The sequence below is a fragment of the Syngnathus leptorhynchus genome, chromosome 1, assembly GCF_054491065.1.
Source record: "Syngnathus leptorhynchus isolate UIUO chromosome 1, UIUO_Slep, whole genome shotgun sequence".
In the NCBI taxonomy this organism is placed as follows: domain Eukaryota; kingdom Metazoa; phylum Chordata; class Actinopteri; order Syngnathiformes; family Syngnathidae; genus Syngnathus; species Syngnathus leptorhynchus.
In genome coordinates, this window is record NC_141195.1 from 22,665,112 (window position 1) to 22,678,498 (window position 13,387).

General features: G+C 44.5%; 1 protein-coding gene across 5 annotated transcripts in view; it reads left to right on the forward strand.

The window, feature by feature from the left end:
• Positions 1-3,779: 3,779 nt before the first annotated feature.
• The window catches only part of pou3f3b (POU class 3 homeobox 3b), a 48,189-nt gene continuing 38,581 nt past the window's right edge, over positions 3,780-13,387 (forward strand). For all 5 annotated transcript variants that reach the window (XR_015065946.1, XR_015065951.1, XR_015065947.1 and 2 more), the window contains exon 1: positions 3,780-3,956. The gene's annotated coding sequence lies outside the window, so the exon portion shown is untranslated. The remainder of the gene's footprint in view (positions 3,957-13,387) is intronic.

Here is a 13,387-nt window from a genome sequence, read left to right on the forward strand (position 1 = left end):
TGTTCATTTTGACAAACTGTGCACGCTTTCTCCCAGTCACTTCCAGGCAACCACAGCTACAATAAACACCTTTTTGGTTCTTTACACACAGCCAAGGCCCGGTTTGATGCCGAGCAGAACCACCCCTGGCTAACTCGCTTCTTCCAAGCCCAAATAAACTCACGAAAGAACGGCAGCTGCCACCTGCATAGCGTTGGAGCAGAAATGACGGGTTGAGATGTCATGTGACTCGCAGCAGATATTTCATTCCTCGGCCTTCTGAGGTGATCAAAGCTGGAAACGGTTGACGTCAACTCGGCTTCTGTTTTCTGTGTTACAAACAGCGAGCAATGACAACTAACAGAATTTTATGGCCAATGTGAAAGTCCAAGTCGTTAACGTGACGGGATGTCAAACAAGCGTTTCCTGCTAACGGCCACTTATCTTAATTGGGCTCGAGTCCGGCGTACTCGGTCTGCTTCTCATCCAGCTCCGCCCCAACACATTCGGCCAATATTTTACCAAGATGAGGTTGCAAAGACACGTTGGGCTTTGCTTATATCCGAGCATGTCGTCCTCTTTGGGCTTCTCGACTGCAACTGGGATCTTAATAAAGTCCAAACGCAATCTCCTTCTCACCCCAGAGAGAGGGCAGGGCTCCTCAGCTCTCCCATAATGCACTATTCATGCTTTTTATTACTCTCTTTTCTCCTCTGGCCATTTTTTAAATCACTCCTGTTGTTTACTCATGAATATCTTTTTTTTGTGTTGAGAAAGGGAGGGGGAGAGGCGAGATGGTTCTTCATTTGTAGGTCAGTTGTGGAAAGGAAGCCTTGTGTTTCCTCTCAGGATCATCTAACATTGCAGGACTTAAGAGTCCAAATATAGCCCACTTGAGAAGACACCTCTGGGACCAAGAGCTAGGCTAATTTGTGGTTGTCACCTCAATTTCTTTTCTTTTTTTTTGACTCGTAAAGTTGAGGACATTGCCAAATGTTTTTTTTCGGGGTTTTTTTTTTATTTATACGTCTTTTACGTTATGTTAAATGAGTATTTCATTTTTATTTTTTTGACAACCGACACTTCCTCATTCCCTGTCACCTGACCTAACGAACCAATCAGGAGCTAGCAGTTTAAGCAGATGCAAGCCAATGAGTAAAAGTGTAACAAATTTTTCAAACATAAACGAACTTAATGAACATAAACTTATTTTTCATACATTTCTAAACCTTACAAGAGCACTAATGAGCTGGGCTGTTCTAGAGCAAGTGAAAAGAGCTTCCATTTATGGTCCATATTGTATATTTATGACAAAGTGTGGTAGTGGTCATAATAGGCCATCTAGTAATATCAGGAAAGGGAAAAAAAAAAAAGACAGGCAGCATTAAGCTAATCTGTCCCCATTTCCATGCTTCCTCGGATTCAACGCGAGAGGGAAAAGTGCGGCCGTGTGTTGGACGAGGGGGGACAAGGTGTAATGAAAAGGGTCTAAATGACGGTGGCTTGACGGTGGGATGGCCTGCTAAATGACTGCGGAGTGGCTCGCCTGCGGAGAGGGGATGGAGGACGCTCCCAGTAGGCCTGATTAATTCCGCTCGCCGCGGCTGCCGGGGGAGAGCCGGGCCGGGGTTAGCGGCGGCTCGAGGAGGAGCCTATTACCAGCGCGCCGCTGAAACCGATATAATCAGTTCAACTCCGACCCGGCCTTCCCTGGGACCAACTTTTCCAGGGCTCGCTCCCCATTTGTTCCACACTGGGATTTAAATATAGGGAGAATTGCGGGGTGGAGGTGAAGGAGGTTTGGCGGCTGGTTTGGAAGGAGGCTACAAAGGATTTTCTTCTGGAGAGATGGTTAAAGAAGCTTTGAAAGAAATCCCTCCCTCGCTTCGGTTGTACCTCTGCGTCGCTTTATCCTCCAACCCGCCATCGCTTTCCTCTCTGGCTGACTTCCTGCAGCTTTGATAGCGGCGCAGCCTCTTGCACAGCAGTAGCAGCAGCTTTCATTTTTTGGGTCAGATATGAATATGTCGCTGCTCTCAATTCCAGACGCTTTTCCAACAGCCGGGTATCGCAGGTCGTATCTGACGTGCCGTATCTCGCCAACACTGCTTTGTTTCTTTGGTTCTGACCTCCAAAAAAAAAAGGAATACAGACAGAAATTTAATGTGATGAAATGTTTGAAGCATGCGTCCACTCCACAGTTGTCTTGGAGGGAGATCGCTATCCCCCCCCTCCCCCAATACTGATGAAGGTGCTGAATAATGCATTTTAAAGCACTCCACCCAGGGCCGTAGACAAAGTGTTAAAATATTGATCTTGGCTAGTCATAATAAAGAGAAATCACCCAAAGCAATCCATCACCGTAATCTGAGCGTCCACTCAACTTGCTCAATTTGCCACCTCTGTGTTTGTGTCACATTGTTGTGGATGGATGGATGGATGGATGGATGGATGGATGGATGGATGGATGGATGGATGGATGGATGGATGGATGGATGGATAGATAGATAGATAGATAGATAGATAGATAGATAGATAGATAGATAGATAGATAGATAGATAGATAGATAGATAGATAGATAGATAGATAGATAGATAGATAGATAGATAGATAGATAGATGGATAGATGGATGGATGGATGGATGGATGGATGGATGGATGGATGGATGGATGGATGGATGGATGGATGGATGGATGGATGGATGGATGGATGGATGGATGGATGGATGGATGGATGGATGGATGGATGGATGGATGGATGGATGGATGGATGGATGGATGGATGGATGGATGGATGGATGGATGGATGGATGGATGGATGGATGGATGGATGGATGGATGGATGGATGGATGGATGGATGGATGGATGGACGGACGGACGGACGGATGGATGGACGGATGGACGGATGGACGGATGGACGGATCTATTTTTTAGATATTTTTTTAATCCAAGATATATTGTGATGTTAAACACATCTGTGTACTTTGTCGCGCTTCTCATCCGATCAGTGGCGCCACCTCTAACCCAAAACGCTCAGTGACATTTCAAATGGCCATTAAGAAAACCTCCAGGCCCAACTAAGCGAGACTTTTCCCACACCTAATGAGTTTTTAAATATTAAAAGCGCCGCACTTCCTCGTCACTATTGTGAGCTCTTAATTTGCCAAGCAATTAGGCTTGTGCTCCCATTTATCAGCGCATGTTCATTTGCAGGAAATCCAGTCACTTTTTATTAATCGACGCCATAGAAACGACGAGGCGAAATTAATGCGGTGCCCGACAGAGGTCACGCCAGTCGGGCTCGCTGCTCACTGAAACGGGAGATAAAAAGGAAGTGCGCTTTGGCGGGTGATGCATGGAGATGGAGTGATGCCGGGCTCATCTCCTTAAAGCTTGCCTCGACTGATTTCTCTTACCATAATGATCTTTTGTTTGTGGACGATATATGCAAAGATGGCTGAGCGGACTTTTACTTACCAACAAGTCTAGAGTGAAACAAAACAGAAAACTCATCTGCAATTGGTGTCCCATTCATTCAAATCATATTTAAAAAGCCTAATGAGCCAAACAATTCTTAATTCGTTACAATTAAAAAAAAGAAACTTTTTTATTTGATTTGTTCCTGCTTGTATGAGAGATCAATTGATAAAATAGTAAACGACGACTTTTCAGGCATGTTGTTTGCCTCCTATGTAGTGTGAAAATAATGGCTACGACTAACATTGACTGCAAGAATTAAATGTTCTATTCTAAAGTTCGTGTCATGAACCTTTGTTCTCCCCAGTGCTCTTCCAGGACCTGAGTCAGGTGGTGGGCGGAGCTTCGATACACACCTGTGCTGACTATTTAAATGCTGGGGAGAAGAAAACTGTTGGCGAGTGCTATCATTTATTGTTTTATTTTTTTATCTTGATATTTTTAGTTTTGGATTTCCTCTTGTGTGCAATCAGTCAATTGTGCACCTCCTTAATTCCGGTAAGGCTGAATTCTTTTGTTTGTGTTTTCCAATGACTTGTGTTTTCTTTCAAGTAAGTCTTTTTGCTGACGTAGTTTTCCCTTTGTATTCTTTTGTTAACTCATAATTTGGCAGCTCCCTTGGTTGAAAAACATTGTATCTATATGTCTGTTTAGATTCTGTTCAAATTTACAATCAAACATGATTCCTGACCACACCCGATTGTAAACTAGCGCTACCGCTGATGCCGATTACTTCAGTTTACTGTCTGTATTGTAATCAGATTCATGGGTTCCTTGATCTAAATTATAGGCAGGTCTCTTGAGTTAAAATCAAGTTAGATAATAATCAAAATAGCATCGTACGGGCCCTAAAGGACGCCGGCCCACCGGGTATCCACCAAGTACACCAGATGTCAGAGCAATGGATCAAAAACAAAGATTCAAAGGGACTTTAATCCATTTTGGAAATCAGGACGATTAAGACGACAGTGGCACCATCTTGCACCTATACGGCAAGACCCCTGATACACGACCCCCAGGGATGTTAAGCCGCGTTGTTGTCTCGGCTCGGGCCCAGCACGGCTGCTAATACGCTCTCATTTCTCATCCGGACAGTCGGTAAAGCGCCGGGGCAAAAATATTCCGTTTCCCTGAACAGCTTCTAATAAATTGTCCTTTCATCCAGGCGCAAGACAAATTCTGCCTTCCTTGCCCTCCCTCCACTTTCCTCCATCTCGCTCCGTTTTACTGGAGTGCCCTCCTCCCCGATTTGGTCTACTCTGTGGGGGTTTTTGTGAAACTGGCACACTCCCTCCACCTCTGAGTGAACTGGAGTGATGCGGGGCCCGCAATACGAAGCCTGGATTAACCAGGTAGCTCCAGTCATCTCCAAGCTGAGCTGCCATAACCGGCTTCTTCTTTGTAATTGCGCAATTAGTGCCAGCGCCTGGTTTCCATACATCACAAATGCCGCTATTAAAGCGAGGCCCGCGCCGGAGCCGGCGCTACACGCTAGCCACGGTGCATTAAGGGCAACGTTTTGTAAAATGTGAGCCAATTTATCATGATCTGTTTTTCACTCCCACCCACTGCTCGCCCCACCCCCACCCAACTGCCTTGTCTTTGAGCCTGACCTTGTACTGCGTGTGTATGTGTGCGTGCATGCTTGCACATGGTTGTGTGTCAGCATGCGGAGGTTCAATTTGCTCATTGTTGCCCGCTTGCATAATTTCAGCCGGCTACACACACACACATACACGCCTGCAGTTACACACTCAAACACTTTTTAATGTGCATGTACACTTCCACATGAAAACAAAAAGCAATCGCTTCCTCCTTTCTCCACTCCCGAGCAAAAAGCCGACAGACTCATTTATATGCCGAAGCTTAACGGCATTCATTTGTAAGATGGCGAGCGGCTATAACGCAGGTAATTTCTACTCCCTCCAATTTCCAATGCACTTTCCCCTTTTGCTGTCATAATCAGTGCATTAAGAGAGCCAGGCAAATCCCTTCAGCTAGCCGCTCGCCGTCACCCGCTCGTCACCCTCTCTTATCCGTGCTTGCGTGTCGGCGCTGTGAAGATTTACGCCACGCGTTCGTTCCCTCCAACATACCGCCGTTGCCTCTCATCCTTCCTGTTCTGTGGAAGCCTAGACTGACATAACGAAGCTAATTCAAACCTCGCTGGATTTTTCACCCCGGAGAGCCGCCCTCAGCACACTAATAGGACTTCCTTTAGCTTAACTGATGCCGTCCTGAGTTAAAATGGGTTGGAATAAAAGTACAAAAGTTGTAAGATTGTTTTTGCTAGCCACGAATTGGTAGTGGTCAAACATCAGGCCCGTAAATTCACCCTGTTACAAATGCAACATTGTGAGAAGGACACAGCTGGTGAGCGAACAAGTCTCTGCCCACCTTGGCGTTAATGTGTTTGCGGCTACTTGTAAACAGCCACTTGTTTTGGATTTTTTCCATAAGTGTCTTGGCACTGCTGACACACTGCACAGAAGCGCAATTACTGTTTTTTGCTTTTTTTTTATGAAAGCCACAGCTAACAGTTTAGTGCACGAGGCATAGACCCCCTTTCCACTGCTCACACTCAATTTGATAAGTGGGCAGTTTGTAGTGATGGGAGCAGAGGATGATGAACATTACGTTGTTTTTCGGAAGGCTTTTTTCCGCATTTGGCTTAATACCAATGTGATTGAAAGTAACAAGTTAATATTAATTAGTCATATTCTATCGTTTTATGTCTGCAGTGCTTGTTTGGTTCTAGTAAACCATTTTTTTTCTGCTGACGGTTTATTTTTATTTTATTGATTTTATTTGATTTGATTTCTGACTGAAGTGCAATTAAGATAACTGTGACGGACTGACGATGACTGAAATATTGATGGACTGATAATGACGGTTCTACGTGTATTTGGATTATATTCAGAACTTATTCTTCAAATGAAGTCCTTCTGCGGGAAAGCATTTTAATTTCTTTTGCCCAAGCCAGTACATGTTGTTAGTGCTAGCTTTAGCATCTCAAACATGGTCGTCCTCCTTGTACTGCACTCACATTCCCCCGTGCCTTCAAAAGTAGCATCGCAGCATCTAATTGAAATGAATTCCCAATCTTGCATCACAAACAAAGTCCTCCTTTTAATTTCCTTTAACAGTCCCTCCAAGCCAATGAGCGCCTTTCAGTGTGTAATAGCGGCGAGAGTTAATGTAGCTTAAAGAGACAACGTAATTGTGGCTGTCTCTGTCATATTTATCTTGTTCAACATTTGCGAATACAGCAGTCGTTAATCACAGGTGCACGTGTGAGTTTTAGCGGGTAATTAGCGCTGATCGTCACCAGATATAGAATGTCACAAGGCAGTCGCCCTCATAAAAGGTCATGTGACCAATGGACTTTGCTGTCTCGAACTTAGCTTAGCTTCTCTGGGTTTTTTTTTTGCTAGCGCGTGACATTTTGACATGATTGGAGGCCGAAAGAATCGTGCCGAGATGCAGTCCCGTTGTCATGGCAGCAGCCTCGGTTGAAAGAAAGCAAAATAACATTCCAAAGTAAATCTGCAAAAGCTCCTCTGGGTGCAATTGCGGTCTTGGAATGAGCTCTTGTTTCTCAAAGATCCAACATTAGCATTGCGCTTTTAATCACAGATACCTGCTCTGCGCTTACGTAAACAGACAAATAAAAGCGGCTAATGTTTACCAAAAGTTTCCGATGCAGTGCAATGTGTTTCGTTATTTGGGATTTCCAATTTGTCTCCACTCATCCAAAGGAGCATTTGGGAAGGACAGAGATCACTGATGATGGCGTACGATTTCTGGGTTCAGATCAGGGCTTTTGAATTTGTCCCTACAATTTTTCAATGTCTTGACTTTTTTCGGAATGTGGCTGAATACTTTTTGCCAAAAGAAATATCTGCTCAAAGACCCTTTCCCAGTTTTGCATCTCCATGCAGATGCATTTCCAAGATGGATGATGAATAGTGCCTTCTCAGCATTTTTTTGCTTCGCGTCGGCGTTAATGGAAGTAAACGGTGGCGCATCTGCCTCGCCGATGTTTGTTTGCTACATTCGCAGTCATCCCCCCCCCCCCCCTTCCCATTGCACTGAGGCTTGTTTACCAAGATCAGAGGCAAGCGTCCCGGCTGCGTGAAGTGTTCCCATCATGCTTCACTCGCCGCCTGGGCAGCTCACGCCCACTCATCATCCCCACATTAGTAGTCCTCTCTCTCCCCCCCTCACACAAGCCGGCTTTTTCTTCTTTGCCTTCCTGTCGTTGTGATCTCCCTGTTTATGTCTGACCTTTTTTTGCCGCTCTGCACCGGCTAATGATGGTACAGCGATAGCAGGTGCGCCGCATTAGCCCGCCGCTGCCGTGGCGGAACAAATTAGAGGTCCGCCGACACTGAGCGCCAACCTTTTCACCGTCGCTATTCCAGTTTGTGGCGGTGAACACAAACACGGGGGCCCGTTCGGCGGCTATGTAAACTGACGTCACGGTCCCCGTTTGTGTGACTTGTCAGGTGTGCGCAATTTGAGTAAAACAACGTGACCTCGACAATATTATCTTCTCACCTGAGGAAAATTTGGGAAGGGCGAGAGTTTGAGTAGAGTTTTACAAATGCTGTGCTCTGCAGCTTTTGATCAACTTTTTTCAAATCCGCCACAGCGGATTATGCTAACCATCTTCCGCATTCAACAAAACAAGGCAAAGCATTTCCTTTCCGTTCAATTGAAGAATCTAAAATGTTTGTGGTTTACACAAGATGTCCTCAAGCATTCCGCGAGTGATTACATCTGATGTCCGTCGCATTTGCGGACAAAGGTTTTTAGCTCACGTTGGCTTTGTAATTTTTTTTTTTTAATTTCGAATAAAACAACATCCCCTCACATGTTAGCGGGAGGGTGAATGATGTATGTCGATACCCAATGACAAGAAGCTAATCTGCGGCTAAAATTAGAAAATGTCTTACTCTCCTCTAACGTTGTATTTTTGTAAGCTAATGATAGGTTTAGCGCATTACAGCAGTTTCAGTTTTTGAACAGCTAGCAGCTTTTTGTATTTCCTCATTTGGATTCTATAATTCATGTCAATGCTCAATATAGAAGAATGTTAAAAAAAAATTTGCTTTACATTGACATGTTTTTTTTTTTTCCTTCTGATCATAAGTAAATTTGGGTTTAATCGTTGATATAATTTCTGTCCGTCCGTCCGCTCATCCGTCCATCATATCCATCTAATATTATTTTACCCCAACAAATCTTGACTCAGCAAATAAAAATAAACTTTTGGAATGAGTCACATTCAGATAGAAAATTGGAGATGAGCAGTTTAGAAAAAAATACAGACAAGACCTCGCTGGAGGATATCTCTGTGCTTTTAAATCCAGCGGCCTTTGCACACCATCAACCCGTAGAGATGAAAAATAAAGTGGCGAGAAAATTAAAAACATACTTGATCGCTTGAAACTTGCTGTCGGACCAAATAAGCACCTTTTAGCAAAGGGGGATAAAGCTTCTGTTATTTGCCCAGTGCTATCTTGCAGGATGTCATTGGGCCCTTCTATGACTGTCATTACGGCAATCAGTCCTTTCAGTGTGTTGAATGACAGCCAATCTACATTGGGAACCTTGCCTCCTCCTCTTCATCAATCATACGGTATGTTTGCTGACTGATGCCACACTTCCACAACCTCACATTTAAGGCTAGCCTTCCTTCTATGAAAGCCATTGAATGGAGGGAGGATTTTGGCAGTCAGGTTAGCTCTGCTCATTTTCTTCCCAACACATTGAAAGAATCCAAATGGAGCTTTTGAGGACCCAACTTGGTTTTATTCTAGGAAATATCTCCATCCATACGTACCACAACAGCACCACCAATGACGGAACAATAGCTGATCTGGGTACAGCTAATATCTCTGACCTCTACTAGAAGTTCTCAGTCTTACCAGCCACAAACACAACAAACGAGGTTATTTGTTTGTTTTTTAAAGGAGGTGAAATTGCCTCATGAAGCGCTGCTGGATATAACCGTCTTACAATCTCCATGAGTACAGTAAAGGCTGCCTTTAAATTGAATTTACAGGTCCCTTTCTCAGGGACTCGGCAGAGGCTTAATATTGACATCACACAATTGATATTAATGAAAACATATGGAGTGTGGCTACACGGTACCACCGTTGCAAATGAACCAGAGTTCCCTGCGAAATGAGGCACAACCTGGCGAGCGGCTCCAAATTAAACAGTCAGATTTTGTTTGCGCTGCACCTGCTTGTGTGTTAGCTTGTGTGTGTATGACGCGGCTAATTAGGCATTACAAGCCGGGGCTAGCCCAATCGATGGCGCGCCGTCACCTAGCGATGCTGATCAATTTTTCTGTATCGATTTGGGTTTCCCCTCGCTCATTAACGTGTATGATGTGTGGGCTGGGGATAGTTTGGGGAAAGTTTTATCACTGCTGTGCTATAGGCGGGCTTGTTGCAGGCACGGGGGGGTACTGATTAGTCTTGTTAACACGGAGGGTGTCAGGCGCTTGTCCAAATGGCACCATATCGGTGCAGATTGCTCCAGCGGTGTGTATGAGCCAAAATCCGCAACCCAAACATGCTGTTAGGTCCACAGGCCCGGGAGGAGACGAGCTGTTTTGTTTTGGAATGCTTTGTAAAAAAAAAAAAAAGCGCCGGTCCAAAATGACCTAAACAAGAAAACGCATACTCAGCAAATCTGAGTTAGCCCTTCCCACAAAAAAAAAAAAAAAATTGTGATCCTGACTCGGTTAGCAGAGTCAGCGCCCGGACTGCAAGATGACTGTCTTCCCCAGAACTTATTAAACATAATTGCAAACTAATTAGTACAGCGATGGCTTGGCACCTCCGTCTAGTGCCAGACACTCAATGTGGCTTTACAACATGCATTTAAATTTTACACTAATTGCCAATCCTTGATTAATTCATGACTCGGTGTGCTTTATAACAGTTATTAATATGGCTGTATAGATTAGATTAGGAATTAATTTCCAAATAAAAACCTGTCATTACGTGCATGGCGGCAACTGTGTTGCATTGCAATGATTCATGTGTTGTGTCAAAAAGCAAAGGCTGAGCAATTTTATTTAACTGTTGCATGTTTTTGTGAAGGTATGCATTTAAAAAAATCATTATTATTATTATTGTTATTATTATTAATGATGATAATAATTAACAATTATCTTAAAATAAATCTTAAAACTCTCTTGTTTGCTATAAAATAGTACGCAAAGCCCCGCGCACTGGTTTTGTGCTTTCTCGTCATCCGACCTCTGACCCCTGCAATTTCCCCCAGCTGATTCACATTGATCCAGAATGCATCATCTTACCAAAAGTGTGCCCGCGTACGAATTGTGTCCCACAGCTGATTCCTAACATGCTGCTGGCTTGTTGTGTCATGATTCAGTGCAAGTATTCTCCCATTCTAAAAAGGCTTAGCGGTGATAAGTACGAGAAAGTGGGTGAATGGGGAAAAATATGTTCTTGTAGGCGAGATGGTTCATATTCCTCACCTCAATGACTTGGTTCTGATTGGCTCCTATAAGCAACTTCAAACAAGCTTTAAGTCTCATGTTAAGAAATGAAAGATGTCAGGTCAGTTACTTGTTCAGTGGACGTACTTTCTCATTTGAAGAGGTTTTTGTTTTTTTTAAGCCTGGGAGACCAGATGAGTGACAGCTGCAGGTTGTAGCCCCAAGCAGTTCAGTTGAATTCACTTTTAGCCTTTTTGATTGTCAAGATGTAAAGTCTACCGAAATAATGAAGCCTTTGGACACGTTTGGAAATCTGAACGGAGGGAAACCAAAACACAGATTGCTCCGAGTTGTACTTTCCAGCATGGACAGTTCATCACCGCTGCCTTAATGACGGTGACCAAGTTTACGGTCAACCTTCAGGTAAAACACACACCCTGTCACACATGACTCACAAGCCGGCATTTAAGAAGCAGCCCACCCGCCAACCTCCTTCCCAGCCCGGGCAAATTATTTTCTTTGAGTGCCGTAACTATCATGTCACGCCACGTTGTCATTATAGTGATTGCCGGCAGCCCTGATAGCCTCCCTGCGGTGATTTGTGCCTTTGAGGAGTTTTCCCAGCCGTACTCTCCTCTCGTCTTGATTGCGGCAGCTGTCATCAGGCGCTATTGCCTTGTTTGCAACATCCACAAAAAAAAAACTCTCCACAATTTCATCTACCTCCCCAAAAGCAGGCCGCTACCTCCTTCTTGACCCCGCCCCCTCTGGGGTTCACATCACCTCGAGTCTTTACGACGCTTTGTCTCGGTGTTGTGAGAAAGCGTCTGTCGTCTCCTAGCGCGAGTCGCTGGCCATCGCAGCGACGTTTACGCGTTTCTCTATTGATATTTTGCTTTGTTTTCCGAGCCTGCTACACCCCCCTCTCTCCCTTCTTCATGAAAGTTGTCATTTGTTGCCCATTGTCTCGCTGGTATTTAGCGGCGGGGAGATTAGGCAGCTGTGAATGGACTGCAGCTGTCTACGCTGGATTAGGGTAGTTTAATCAAAGTATTTTCTAATGCGCCTGGTAATGATGATCCACGGGGACGATGTCTCTCTAGCAGATAATGATAGCTGGGCCGGGCCGCCTACTGGAGATGACTGGCTTCTGAAAGTGCTGCTGTCTTTGTAGCTACTGCTTTTACAGGACAGTGAGTGATTCTAGACCAGGAGTGTCAAACTCATTTTTCCCCTCATGGAGCCATTAATGACTTAAATAGAAATGAATGGCCCTTCATATTATCACAACAGAATCCGGTGATGAAAAGGTTATTTTGAAAGTGGGATTGTGACAAAAAAAAAACATTCAGTTTTGATATTTTGACACATGATTTGCCTTGGCGGGCCATATAAAATAATGTGGTGGGCCAAATCTGGCCCCCGGGGCTTGAGTTTGACACCTGTGTTCTAGCCAGAGAACTGGATAGCACTTGTGTCAATTGACCTCCTGGGGTATGTTTTGAAAGAAGGCAATGAATCGTCTTGCGCTAAAACCTCAGTAGAATCTTTTGTGTCAGGGGAGGACATAAGAACGCAGATGGATCAGAGAATTTTTTTTTCATTGTCTTCTCCCCTAGCGTCCTCACACATCGGCCCCTTGCCGTGAGCTCATTTCCACCGTGGTTTGCTTCTCAATCAGAGGTTTAGCTTGCCACATCAAGGAAACCTGCGCAAACATCGGAGGAGATGAGAGATCACTGAGGTTCCACCGGTTTCCTCACCGCGACAGGTGCCGGTCGTCATGACTCCGGCTTTCTGTGATGTGCCTGACTCACACCAGACGACATGTTGCGAGGAAAAGATTTCGTTAGACGGATGGATTTGTAATCGCTGAATCTTGTTTATAGCTTAGCATGCTTCGACATAAGCTAACAGGTGGTCGCGTGTCACAGGCAAGGTCACTGGCAGGCTTTGAGGTTGCGACCATCTTCATGAGGTTCCGTCCGTATGTTCACTCAGCAAAAGTTCACTAATAAAAAAATAAGTCAATTAAAAATAAATAAATACATACATACATAAATAAATAGCGACTTATAGTCCAGAAATTATGGTAATTAATGGTGATCCTTGACCAATTGAAGTTTGTACACTTCAGCAAGGGGCGCGGGACACCTGTCTGTTCCGCCTACCCAAAATAAAAGTTCATGAAAATATATCGTCATTTCTCCTTCCTCAAACATTTAGATTTCTAAAGAGTCTCATTACCAGGTAGTGTCTGCGCACACCGTGACGGGTTGCTACCGTTCCTGTTGCGAGTCCTTGACATGAGACGCTGCTTGTTTTCCTGGAGGATGTGCAGAAATAACAAGGCCGTCAGCCTCTCTCGAGCTGACCTGCCTTTCCGACGTGGAACTCTGAACACGACGAGACAAAGAAAGCCTCGGCGTCAGTTTGTAAAAATAAT